The sequence below is a fragment of the Lissotriton helveticus genome, chromosome 1_1, assembly GCF_964261635.1.
Source record: "Lissotriton helveticus chromosome 1_1, aLisHel1.1, whole genome shotgun sequence".
Lineage (NCBI taxonomy): Eukaryota > Metazoa > Chordata > Amphibia > Caudata > Salamandridae > Lissotriton > Lissotriton helveticus.
Window position 1 is genome coordinate 274130508 of NC_136057.1, and position 14421 is coordinate 274144928.

General features: G+C 38.9%; 1 long non-coding RNA gene across 1 annotated transcript in view; it reads right to left on the bottom strand.

Annotated features, from left to right (window-relative positions):
- Positions 1-14421, bottom strand: part of LOC144769321 (uncharacterized) — a 666180-nt gene that overhangs the window by 437595 nt on the left and 214164 nt on the right. The window lies entirely within an intron of this gene.

Sequence of the window (14421 nt, forward strand, 5' to 3'; positions counted from 1 at the left end):
TTCTGGTCTTGGTTTCCGGCACAAAAGTCCAGGGCTTTACCTCAACTTTTCTGCAGGGCGTACAGGAAGGGGACCAGCCTCCCTTCCAGTTCTCCATGGTGGCCCAGGAACCATCAGTGAAGTGCAGAAAAATCACCAGGCAAGAGAGATTATCTCCTTTGTGCAAGACAGTCAGTCAGTCAAAAACACTTTATTCGATTAATTAAAATCATAAAAGGCGCAAATTTCATACAATAAATTATACAATCAGGCAGTCATGTTGTACACCAACGGTTTTTAAAAACAGAATTCATAAAACACACATTAAAAGTCAGTCAAGATTACAAGAGCTATTGAGAATCTTTGATCTACTTCGCACAGCTGCCACCAGAAAACTAGCCACACTAAACATTATGGGTGTACTGCTTAACATCTGTAGGTATATAAAAGCAGGTTTAACTTGTAAAAAGCTGGCTTCTTTCAAAATTGGAAGCATATATTTTTTCCGGCTATCAGAATAAAACCCGCAAAACATAATAAAGTGCAGTCTGTCTTGGTGAGAAAAATTATTGCAACTACACGGTCTGCTACATTCTGGTTTACCCCAGGTTGGGTAAAAACCTAGGGAATAATGGATCAAGTTGAATCTAAATCTTGTCAAAAGAAATCTATGATGCGGTTTGGAAACAATTCTTCAATAAGGTTCCAGCGAGGGGGAAGAGAGAAGCATAAAATGTGCTCTAACTCGTAGTTTTGTAAGTTCCCTCTCCTCGCGATGCTTATTTGCCCTGTCTAAAAAATGGTGCTTGAACCACAGTACATCCTCCTTCCGGATCACTGAAATAATATCGACTACCAAAATATCGACTACCCAAAATATCGACGAGAAAATATCTACAACCAAAATATCGAGTTTGTATGTACAAACAGGTAAGTACAAAAATATCGAGTACAAAATATCGTTAACAAAAATATAGTTGTAAAAAATATCGACTTTAATAAAAACAATGTTTAATTACATTAATATAAAAAATTAATTACTAAAATATAATTAACAATACTTAAAATAACTTTTAATAATTAAATAATTAATGAAAGTAAAAAAATAATATTTTTTTAATCATATTTCTTAAAACATATATATATATAGTAACAAAATTTAATTAAATAATAGCCAATATTATTAACGTACAAATACAAAAGAGTAAACATTACTATTCCCACTGCAAAGAGTGCAACAGTGGATATATGACGTTACAACGCAACTTTTACAACACACTACCATTACAATGTAAGTATTGGTAAGTATATAATAATTTTTTTATTTAAATTATTTAAAATTATTTAAATATAATTTAATTTAATTTCATTTCATTAAATTAAATTAATGTAAATTTAATTTTACTTTCTTTTTACACTGTACCCCTGTACCCCTGTACCCCAAAACTGACCCTGAACCCTAAAAAAACCCTTTACCCAAAAACCCAAAACTGACCCTGAACCCTAAAAATACCCCTTTACCCAAAAACTAAAAACTGACCCTGAACCCTAAAAATACCCCTTTACCCAAAAACTAAAAACTGACCCTGAACCCTAAAAATACCCCTTTACCCAAAAACTAAAAACTGACCCTGAACCCTTAAAATACCCCTTTACCCAAAAACTAAAAACTGACCCTGAACCCTAAAAATACCCCTTTACCCAAAAACTAAAAACTGACCCTGAACCCTAAAAATACCCCTTTACCCAAAAACTAAAAACTGACCCTGAACCCTTAAAATACCCCTTTACACAAAAACTAAAAACTGACCCTGAACCCTAAAAATGCCCCTTTACCCAAAAACTAAAAACTGACCCTGAACCCTTAAAATACCCCTTTACCCAAAAACGAAAAACTGACACTGAACCCTAAAAATACCCCTTTACCCAAAAACTAAAAACTCACCCTGAACCCTAAAAATACCCCTTTACCCAAAAACTAAAAACTCACCCTGAACCCTAAAAATACCCCTTTACCCAAAAACTAAAAACTGACCCTGAACCCTAAAAATACCCCTTTAATTTAACATAATTAGCAATTAATCAATTAAATTAAATTAATTACCAATAACATTTTAATTAATTAACACATATTATTTAATTACCAATTAAATAAATATTACTACCAATTAATACATTTACATATTTAATAAATAATAATTAAATTACTTCCCACCCTATTCCCCTATAAACCCACAACCCGCTACAGGAAATACATTATTTTAATTTACATAATTAGCAATTAATCAATTAAATTAAATTAATTACCAATTAAAATTTTAAATAATTAACATATAATATTTAATTACCAATTAATTAATTATTACTACCAATTAATAAATTTACATATTTAATTAATTATAATTAAATTACTTCCCACCCTATTCCCCTATAAACCCACAACCCGCTACAGAATAAAATTACACAATAATTAAAAAAAAATCATTAATTAAAAATAATTATAACATAAAATGACACTTTTCACACATATTATAACATAAAAACACTATAAATAATTACATATTATATAAAAAACGATATTTTTTACTTTCGATATTATTTACAGTGGATATTACTTCACTTACCTTAAAAACAATATTTTGGCTCTCGATATTCTGTCCTGTCGATATTTTCTCCAAACGATATTTAAAACTCGATATTCTGTCCAAACGATATTTTGGAGTCGATATTATGTCTGTGCACCCCTCCTTCCTAATGTGGATTGGGGATGTAAAGAGCTCGGGACGCCCTAGACGAGAGAACTTCGCTCTAACGTACTCAAGCCAGGGTATTCTTTTGGCGTTATCCATAGCTATGATGTCATTATGGATCTAGTGATTGAGTCTAATTTCCTGGTTTAACCAAGTTTTCACCCAGCACAACAGTGGGCCATCTTCAGTTTATCCGTGACAAAACCCAGGCCAACCTCTGAGTGAATAGAAAAAGTTGGAGTGGATTGGGGAACCGAGAGCAAATGTCTCAGAAACCTGTTTTCTACTACTTGGATCTTGTCCTGGGCAACATAACCCCACAGTGAAGCACCATATGTAGCGAGGGCCAAACTTTTCGAGTTATAAACTCTCAGCAGAGCCTCCATCGGTCGTGCCCCCAGTCTTTTTGCAAAGCTCATAAGCTCTGAGGTAGACCTCGTAACCGAGTTGCTTTTGAGCTTGATTTGGGGGCCCAAAGTGCCTTTCTTGTCGAAGAGGACCCCTAGATAACAAAAAACATTAACTCTCAAGACCTCATCTCCATTACAGAAGAAAGACTCGGATTTAAGTTTTTTAAAATGTTTCCCCACTACCATATAATGCGATTTCTTGATGTTCACCTTGAGATCTAATGTGTCCATAAAATCACCAAACGCGTCCAGCAATCTCTGAAGCCCCACACCAGTGCGGGCCAACAGGACAGCATCATCCGCGTATAGGAGGACCAGTATAACAGAATCTCCTACACGCGGCACGTCCACCCTCAAGTTCACCAGGAACTTTTCCAGGCCATTAATATAGATGGTAAAGAAGAGGGGGGGCAGGATGCACCCTTGCCTCACCCCCTTCACTGACCCAAAGTGCTTCGTGCATTTCCCTTCCTGGGAGACCCTCACTGAGGCAAAAAGGTCCTGATGCAGGTCTGCTAAAAAACTTACTAAAGGAGGGTCAATGCCTATATCCAGCAGAATATGCCATAGCTTAGCCCGATTAACCAAATCGAAGGCTGAGGACAGCTCCGTAAAGGCCATAAAAAGGGACCCGTCCTTCGCCACCGTGTATTTGCTAATTAAAAGCTGGAGATTTAGGCACTGATCAAGAGTGCCCCTCTTCTCTCTAAACCCATATTGCACATTGGATGTGACATCACGACTATCTAAGACAGCCCTGAGTTTGTGGAGTAGCACCCCGCCCAGGATCTTCACTGCAGAGTCTAACAGGAAAATGGGTCTGTAGCAGGCGGGATCCCCACGCTGGCCCTTTTTAAAAATTGGTATAATGACTGCAGTAGCCCACGAGGCAAGAAACCTATTCCCGCTGGCGGCATTAAAAACATTTGTTAAAATCCTTGCCCACAGTTTTGGGGAAGAGCCATATAAGTACGCTGGCACCCCGTCGGGGCCCGGAGCCTTGTTTTTGGAGGATTCATTTATAGCTCTCTCCACGTCCACAATGTCAAAAATTAGGCGGGGGAGAGTCCGCGACTCAGGAAGAATACTAGTTGAGGGACATGAACCAGCAGAACCATACATATTACTGAAATTGTGGAACCACTGTTCGTCAGGGATGACGCAATCCGAATCTGTACCATCTATACCTGAAAAAAATATGTGATTGATTGTTGCCCAGAACTTCCCACTATCTCGAAGGATGTTGACTGAGAGGAGATTATCCCATGCTTCCAATTTTAATTCCTTTTTACGTTTGGCGATTGCTTCTTTATAGGACCCTCTCAACTCGGCAATTTCCACCTTGTCCCTGGGACTAGTTTTCAGCGCTTGAAACAGGGCCCTATGGGCATTAGACCAACTATCATCAAACCATCTAAAATGAATACTACGTCTACGGGTGTTGGTGGTGGTCAGGTCCTTGGAGATCTGTGTACAGGTTACCTCAAAGGCACTGACTACCTCAGCTGCGAGAGTGCAAGAGTTTTTAAAGGGAAGAGGAAGTCAAGCACCCCTGGAATGGTAACTGTTTGAAGGTGGCACTATGTGGGATACATGCAACCAACGTCCACTTGGTTATAGTGACTTCAAATGCATTTGGTCCTTTGACAAAATGGTCAGGAGTAAGGCAATAAACATGCTACATAACAGATGATCAGTTTTATTTGTGCCGTAACTTCAAGTTATAAGAGAGTGAATGACAATATTGACCTGACAATCCATCAATAGAGTTTCATCAAACCATATCCCTAACGTGTTAAACTTGTCTGTCACTACTGTGGTGGTACTTGCTATATAGCAGGACCGATAGCTTGTGCTATGATTGTTTAATCAATATCTAATACCAATTATGAGAAATTCCATTTTTAAAACCCCAAGGTACTAAAGGGTTCATACTAACATATCAAGTGAGTCAATTGGCTTGCTCAAGGTTCAAGAGCAACAAACCACCTGTTAAAATCATTTCGCAGGTAAATGCAGTTATCAAAACTATAATCCTGTGTAAAGGCACTTATTAATGCTAACAAAACATATACACTGTGAGAAACAATCCTTGTCAACATTACAAACCAATAAAGCATTTAAAATAAGCAAAGCATTTTTGGGGTATATTTTATACATTTTTAACCCATAAAACTGGAATTATGAAAGCAGCACCTAGAGGGCTTCGAATTGTAATGACATTGCATTGCAATCACAAACGTGCCCCCTACAGGGAAGTTTAAAACGTGTATTTTCTGTAATCACTTTCAGGCCTTTTAGGGTATTGCAACTGCAACCATCAACATAACCCATAGCACTCCTAGATGTAGAGCAAAAGCACAAGGCAGGGGAGTGCTTGGAAATAGAGTGGAAATTCTGGGGAGGTGAGTCTTTTTGAGTCCCACCCAACTTAGAGTTTTGGAATCATCAAATATATCTGGTGGAGGCAGAGGGTACTGTGCTGCTTCTGCAGCTCCCCTGTACTTTCTGCCTCTGTTGGTGGTGACATGCCATCCTGGGGCTACCACAAAGGCAGAAACAGTGCAAAAATAGTCAGGCCCTACAGGGCAATATGGGATGCACCTCCATGAGTTCAGGAATATTGAATTAAGGCCTCCTACTGTGAGCTGGGGAGAGCTGCTTTCTTTGCTTGATTTTGTTCTGGTGTGCCACGTGGCTCATGCCACACAGCTCCTTGCTTCTGTGGGGGTGCTCAGTTCCAACCAGGCACCCTGTGCAATGGTTTGGTGGTGGGGCTGCCCAGTGAGCCCAACCATGTCCACTGGCTTCCGACCCAGGCAGCATTCCTCCTTGCTGTCACAGTAGCCGGCATGGCCTGCCTTCCCTCTCGTGACAGTGGCAGCCTCCCGCACCCCCAGACACAGGTAGTGGGCAGGCTGACCACAACTTGGGCAGCGGTATGACACTCTCCAAAATCAGTTCTTGCCATTCAGGGGTCGGGGAATGGGTCCCTGCTCCCTGAAAAGAAGCACACCTGAGGGATGGCGTGTGCTCCATGAGAAGAAAGGTCAAAGGTTGCCACACTCAACAATGTCATAACTCGGGCACGGCAGGGCCGATTCTGTCAATCTTACGTTCATTTTACACCAGGTGGCGAACTCTAGCCACCAGGGCAGTTGCAGCAGACCTCCTCACCAATTTGTTCTCCTGACTTCCTGCACCAGCCTTCCTTCTGGTCTTGGTTTCCGGCACAAAAGTCCAGGGCTTTACCTCAACTTTTCTGCAGGGCGTACAGGAAGGGGACCAGCCTCCCTTCCAGTTCTCCATGGTGGCCCAGGAACCATCAGTGAAGTGCAGAAAAATCACCAGGCAAGAGAGATTATCTCCTTTGTGCAAGACAGTCAGTCAGTCAAAAACACTTTATTCGATTAATTAAAATCATAAAAGGCGCAAATTTCATACAATAAATTATACAATCAGGCAGTCATGTTGTACACCAACGGTTTTTAAAAACAGAATTCATAAAACACACATTAAAAGTCAGTCAAGATTACAAGAGCTATTGAGAATCTTTGATCTACGTCGCACAGTTGCCACCAGAAAACTAGCCACACTAAACATTATGGGTGTACTGCTTAACATCTGTAGGTATATAAAAGCAGGTTTAACTTGTAAAAAGCTGGCTTCTTTCAAAATTGGAAGCATATATTTTTTCCGGCTATCAGAATAAAACCCGCAAAACATAATAAAGTGCAGTCTGTCTTGGTGAGAAAAATTATTGCAATTACATGGTCTGCTACATTCTGGTTTACCCCAGGTTGGGTAAAAACCTAGGGAATAATGGATCAAGTTGAATCTAAATCTTGTCAAAAGAAATCTATGATGCGGTTTGGAAACAATTCTTCAATAAGGTTCCAGCGAGGGGGAAGAGAGAAGCATAAAATGTGCTCTAACTCGTAGTTTTGTAAGTTCCCTCTCCTCGCGATGCTTATTTGCCCTGTCTAAAAAATGGTGCTTGAACCACAGTACATCCTCCTTCCGGATCACTGAAATAATATCGACTATCAAAATATCGACTACCCAAAATATCGACGAGAAAATATCTACAACCAAAATATCGAGTTTGTATGTACAAACAGGTAAGTACAAAAATATCGAGTACAAAATATCGTTAACAAAAATATAGTTGTAAAAAATATCGACTTTAATAAAAACAATGTTTAATTACATTAATATAAAAAATTAATTACTAAAATATAATTAACAATACTTAAAATAACTTTTAATAATTAAATAATTAATGAAAGTAAAAAAATAATATTTTTTTAATCATATTTCTTAAAACATATATATATATAGTAACAAAATTTAATTAAATAATAGCCAATATTATTAACGTACAAATACAAAAGAGTAAAAATTACTATTCCCACTGCAAAGAGTGCAACAGTGGATATATGACGTTACAACGCAACTTTTACAACACACTACCATTACAATGTAAGTATTGGTAAGTATATAATAATTTTTTTATTTAAATTATTTAAAATTATTTAAATATAATTTAATTTCATTTCATTTCATTAAATTAAATTAATGTAAATTTAATTTTACTTTCTTTTTACACTGTACCCCTGTACCCCTGTACCCCAAAACTGACCCTGAACCCTAAAAAAACCCTTTACCCAAAAACCCAAAACTGACCCTGAACCCTAAAAATACCCCTTTACCCAAAAACTAAAAACTGACCCTGAACCCTAAAAATACCCCTTTACCCAAAAACTAAAAACTGACCCTGAACCCTAAGAATACCCCTTTACCCAAAAACTAAAAACTGACCCTGAACCCTAAAAATACCCCTTTACCCAAAAACTAAAAACTGACCCTGAACCCTAAAAATACCCCTTTACCCAAAAACTAAAAACCAACCCTGAACCCTAAAAATACCCCTTTACCCAAAAACTAAAAACTGACCCTGAACCCTTAAAATACCCCTTTACCCAAAAACTAAAAACTGACCCTGAACCCTAAAAATGCCCCTTTACCCAAAAACTAAAAACTGACCCTGAACCCTTAAAATACCCCTTTACCCAAAAACGAAAAACTGACCCTGAACCCTAAAAATACCCCTTTACCCAAAAACTAAAAACTCACCCTGAACCCTAAAAATACCCCTTTACCCAAAAACTAAAAACTCACCCTGAACCCTAAAAATACCCCTTTACCCAAAAACTAAAAACTGACCCTGAACCCTAAAAATACCCCTTTAATTTAACATAATTAGCAATTAATCAATTAAATTAAATTAATTACCAATTACATTTTAATTAATTAACAAATATTATTTAATTACCAATTAATTAAATATTACTACCAATTAATACATTTACATATTTAATAAATAATAATTAAATTACTTCCCACCCTATTCCCCTATAAACCCACAACCCGCTACAGGAAATACATTATTTTAATTTACATAATTAGCAATTAATCAATTAAATTAAATTAATTACCAATTAAAATTTTAAATAATTAACATATAATATTTAATTACCAATTAATTAATTATTACTACCAATTAATAAATTTACATATTGAATTAATTATAATTAAATTACTTCCCACCCTATTCCCCTATAAACCCACAACCCGCTACAGAATAAAATTACACAATAATTAAAAAAAAATCATTAATTAAAAATAATTATAACATAAAATGACACTTTTCACACATATTATAACATAAAAACACTATAAATAATTACATATTATATAAAAAACGATATTTTTTACTTTCGATATTATTTACAGTGGATATTACTTCACTTACCTTAAAAACGATATTTTGGCTCTCGATATTCTGTCCTGTCGATATTTTCTCCAAACGATATTTAAAACTCGATATTCTGTCCAAACGATATTTTGGAGTCGATATTATGTCTGTGCACCCCTCCTTCCTAATGTGGATTGGGGATGTAAAGAGCTCGGGACGCCCTAGACGAGAGAACTTCGCTCTAACGTACTCAAGCCAGGGTATTCTTTTGGCGTTATCCATAGCTATGATGTCATTAAGGATCTAGTGATTGAGTCTAATTTCCTGGTTTAACCAAGTTTTCACCCAGCACAACAGTGGGCCATCTTCAGTTTATCCGTGACAAAACCCAGGCCAACCTCTAAGTGAATAGAAAAAGTTGGAGTGGATTGGGGAACCGAGAGCAAATGTCTCAGAAACCTGTTTTCTACTACTTGGATCTTGTCCTGGGCAACATAACACCACAGTGAAGCACCATATGTAGCGAGGGCCAAACTTTTTGAGTTATAAACTCTCAGCAGAGCCTCCATCGGTCGTGCCCCCAGTCTTTTTGCAAAGCTCATAAGCTCTGAGGTAGACCTCGTAACCGAGTTGCTTTTGAGCTTGATTTGGGGGCCCAAAGTGCCTTTCTTGTCGAAGAGGACCCCTAGATAACAAAAAACATTAACTCTCAAGACCTCATCTCCATTACAGAAGAAAGACTCGGATTTAAGTTTTTTAAAATGTTTCCCCACTACCATATAATGCGATTTCTTGATGTTCACCTTGAGATCTAATGTGTCCATAAAATCACCAAACGCGTCCAGCAATCTCTGAAGCCCCACACCAGTGCGGGCCAACAGGACAGCATCATCCGCGTATAGGAGGACCAGTATAACAGAATCTCCTACACGCGGCACGTCCACCCTCAAGTTCACCAGGAACTTTTCCAGGCCATTAATATAGATGGTAAAGAAGAGGGGGGGCAGGATGCACCCTTGCCTCACCCCCTTCACTGACCCAAAGTGCTTCGTGCATTTCCCTTCCTGGGAGACCCTCACTGAGGCAAAAAGGTCCTGATGCAGGTCTGCTAAAAAACTTACTAAAGGAGGGTCAATGCCTATATCCAGCAGAATATGCCATAGCTTAGCCCGATTAACCAAATCGAAGGCTGAGGACAGCTCCGTAAAGGCCATAAAAAGGGACCCGTCCTTCGCCACCGTGTATTTGCTAATTAAAAGCTGGAGATTTAGGCACTGATCAAGAGTGCCCCTCTTCTCTCTAAACCCATATTGCACATTGGATATGACATCACGACTATCTAAGACAGCCCTGAGTTTGTGGAGTAGCACCCCGCCCAGGATCTTCACTGCAGAGTCTAACAGGAAAATGGGTCTGTAGCAGGCGGGATCCCCACGCTGGCCCTTTTTAAAAATTGGTATAATGACTGCAGTAGCCCACGAGGCAAGAAACCTATTCCCGCTGGCGGCATTAAAAACATTTGTTAAAATCCTTGCCCACAGTTTTGGGGAAGAGCCATATAAGTACGCTGGCACCCCGTCGGGGCCCGGAGCCTTGTTTTTGGAGGATTCATTTATAGCTCTCTCCACGTCCACAATGTCAAAAATTAGGCGGGGGAGAGTCCGCGACTCAGGAAGAATACTAGTTGAGGGACATGAACCAGCAGAACCATACATATTACTGAAATTGTGGAACCACTGTTCGTCAGGGATGACGCAATCCGAATCTGTACCATCTATACCTGAAAAAAATATGTGATTGATTGTTGCCCAGAACTTCCCACTATCTCGAAGGATGTTGACTGAGAGGAGATTATCCCATGCTTCCAATTTTAATTCCTTTTTACGTTTGGCGATTGCTTCTTTATAGGACCCTCTCAACTCGGCAATTTCCACCTTGTCCCTGGGACTAGTTTTCAGCGCTTGAAACAGGGCCTTATGGGCATTAGACCAACTATCATCAAACCATCTAAAATGAATACTACGTCTACGGGTGTTGGTGGTGGTCAGGTCCTTGGAGATCTGTGTACAGGTTACCTCAAAGGCACTGACTACCTCAGCTGCGAGAGTGCAAGAGTTTTTAAAGGGAAGAGGAAGTCAAGCACCCCTGGAATGGTAACTGTTTGAAGGTGGCACTATGTGGGATACATGCAACCAACGTCCACTTGGTTATAGTGACTTCAAATGCATTTGGTCCTTTGACAAAATGGTCAGGAGTAAGGCAATAAACATGCTACATAACAGATGATCAGTTTTATTTGTGCCGTAACTTCAAGTTATAAGAGAGTGAATGACAATATTGACCTGACAATCCATCAATAGAGTTTCATCAAACCATATCCCTAACGTGTTAAACTTGTCTGTCACTACTGTGGTGGTACTTGCTATATAGCAGGACCGATAGCTTGTGCTATGATTGTTTAATCAATATCTAATACCAATTATGAGAAATTCCATTTTTAAAACCCCAAGGTTTAATCTGCTGAAATGTATCCCATCCAGGACCTTGAAATAAAGTATCCACAATTTATCAGCAATCTAGATTTATTCTTTTCCATTCTACTGTCAACTCCTATCTGCCACCTTTGTCGTGAAAGACTTGATTGCTTGCCTACACTTTCCCATAGGAATCGAACCCTAAAGGAGAGCTGATTGTGTTTCAGTGAGTCTGTAGGAGTAACATGTTTCTGAGGCTTCATGGACAAACTACAATACTTGTTACAAGGGTTACCCAGCAAACTGGCATGACAGTGAGGAACAAATCAACTTATGTTGAACATTCCTTTGCTTCTTGAGAATTTTTTCTGTGGTTTATGATGCCAGATAGTCACACAGGAAATATGAAGAGACTATTCCAATGTCTAATGATGAATTTTTCCTAAACTCATCTAGAAATTAAAGTAACTCCTTAAATTACCTAGAAACATTGTTTAGTTTGATGCTAAAGTATTAATTCCAAACACAACAAGATAATGGACAGAGTGTTGAAACCTTTCAACCACCCACCCCCAGTCAACAGATCTGGGTTTAATCCATTGTTCTTTTGCTCACTGTGCCACCCCAGCTTGGATCCAGCCATATACAAATCAATCTTGACCCTGCTTCTCAAGGGAACATCCCAACCTGAACTGCCAGGCCATGTATGCTCTGGACCGGGAACAAGAATCTTTGGACGAGTTTCGGTGTATCAGCCCTCATCAGCCAGGCTAGCTTGAATCTAGTGGGACAGTGAGTAAGGGACCCAGGATGCTTGATTTGGCTCCAGGGAGGACCTGGCCTGGCAGTTCTAGCAGGACTGTTCCCATGAGGAGCATGGTCAAGACTGATTTGTATATGGTGGAGTCTAAACTTGAATACCATGGTGTGCTAGACAACGATGGGTTTAGGCCCAGATATCTGTACTGGGATGAATGTTTGACATGGTTTCAGCATTCTGTCCATCAATTGATCTTTTTGCACCGTAACAATTCTAGACATTAATGTAAAAACAAATTTACTTGTTCAAAGTACAGAATTGTTCCTTTTGTAGAGTAATTAGAACACCATTTTTTTCATAACCAAGGACCCCATTTTAATCGCTTGATTCTCAAAATCTGAGCCTTATGCTCCATGATAGATCTCAGCGTTCTGTCACATGAATACTTTCTAGTCTTCAGATTTCCATGAGAAACTGTAATTGGGCTATTGGAAGCTGAGTCTTCAAGAAAAGTAATATTATTCTTATCTGAAAAGAGATTGCAGAGCGTGTCACGTGACTCACATGATCTAGGTAGCAACAATCCCACAGACTACATCATCCTACGATAAGGTCCTTGCTTGGTCACTCTAGTATCGGTATAACTACAACTAGTGCCAATCACATTATTTCTTATTTAACCTATAGCTGCAGTGCGCCTGGATGACTTGGTCAATTCAGAGACCTCGAAGAAATCCAGTTCACGAGAAATATTCAAGGAAGCTATCACTGGTGTGAGAAGTACAAGTACGGGACCTCAAACGTCCAGAACCTTGAAGACCAACCACAACACAGGTATGACCTTACCTAGGGCTGTGATAATGAATGTGTGTTATCTGCCAATGTACCTGTGCTTGCATTGCTTCAGCTCATGCCTGGGTGTCGACCTGAAAATCTTTCTTTACAAAAGATGTATGCCTCTTTATGAAGCACTGAAAATGCATGAATGTTGTACTCCATAGAGAAGGTGAGGAGCTACGAGTTGTGCATACACAGTTATGGGTCGAGATGGTATTCTGTCCCCCTTTGGGGTGGCATGTTGTCACTTTCTCTTGCATGTCGCTGCATCCATCTTACGCTTTACTTCCATATTCAGCTATTGTTCGAGATGATGATGGTAGCAATTTTGTGTAATCAAGTGCAGTACTGTCATTGGAATAGGAATTCACATCAAAGAGGTGTAAACACATAAAGCATAATTATTAATATGTTCACACGCACATAACCTATACAACAATTTTTGGCATACAGATACTGCTCAATTAGTACAAATGTCCCTGAATGAGAGAAATCATAGTAGGAGCTCTAATGAACGCTGATGACGTGAGCAGCACCTGTGCAGCTTTTTAAAGACCGAGATAGCACCTACTGTTTGGTCTTGACAATTAGAGGAGCATTGGCGGATGGTTCAATCAGGAGTCCCTAGAGGACGATTTTAAAGGTCACTATTTCACTTTGTCATCCTAGTCTAGAAGGGGCAGTATTTTGGGCGGGATTTTATGCTGAATCAATGTATAAAAATGTGGCCCACGGGTCTGCTGGCTTTTGGTTATGTGTTTTCTTAATTAAATTAAATATACAAAGAAACAGTAGCCTTAAAGTTTCAACAACAGGTACGACTCATAATTCTGCTACCAAGGTTCCCAGAAGTCGATCATGAGAATGTATAATTGGGTGCTTAGAAGAAGAGTCAAAATGGAAGTCTTGTCATCTGTTTTGACGCAGTGTGCAAAGTTTACCACCTGTCTCATTTGATGGAGGGGGTACAACCACATCGATAGCACAACAATCCGACTTAAAACAACATCCTTTGATATCTTTCTTGATTGTTTACGCTACTATGGTATAATTAATGTTAATCAGGTTATTTCTCATCTGTACCTACAGTTCCTCAAGGTGATGTGGACACTTCAAACACATCGGAGAAATCTGGAACATCACAAGGGTCCAAAGATGCTGCAGGAGCGAGTATTGCAGGTAAAATGGGTGCTGTAGGTGTGCAAAGGAGTATTTATTTGCCAATACAGCTGCATATACGTTCTTTTATTTCATATCAAGGCATCAGCTAGAAGTGTGTCGATTTATGAAGTACTAAAATGTGCAACATGCTCTTTATACACAAGTTAGGAGATAGGATGTAAATTCTTACATGCAATCTCTTTAAATACAAAGTGTTCTAATTTCCACTTAGTGGTGCATTTTTTTAGCCTGTTTTTACTGGTAATCCACTATATTACTCAATGGTAAAGAG